The sequence below is a fragment of the Dermacentor variabilis genome, chromosome 3 (assembly GCF_050947875.1).
Source record: "Dermacentor variabilis isolate Ectoservices chromosome 3, ASM5094787v1, whole genome shotgun sequence".
NCBI classification, from domain to species: domain Eukaryota; kingdom Metazoa; phylum Arthropoda; class Arachnida; order Ixodida; family Ixodidae; genus Dermacentor; species Dermacentor variabilis.
The window spans coordinates 144,271,094-144,271,374 of record NC_134570.1 but is presented as its reverse complement, the minus strand read 5'-3'; positions in this window follow the sequence as shown (position 1 = coordinate 144,271,374).

Below are 281 nucleotides of genomic sequence, written 5' to 3'. Positions count from 1 at the left end.
CACTTGCACGGAGATGGTAATATGGGTAAATTTCCGCGGAACAGTAAAGCAAATCTAGACCTCCGTCATCTGCCATGTTACCACGCCATCGTGAAAGCTTTCAGCTGAAGCAATTTCAAAGCATTTTATCAGCACGCCTACTCAACATCATGCGGCTAACAATAGTAATTTCTGCTTCTTATCGCACCCATTGTGTTCAGATAAGTTTACTGATTTGCACTTACTCTGCAGCTTCGTAAAAGCAAAAGACAGCCCTATAAAGCCAATGGCGAGGACGTCAA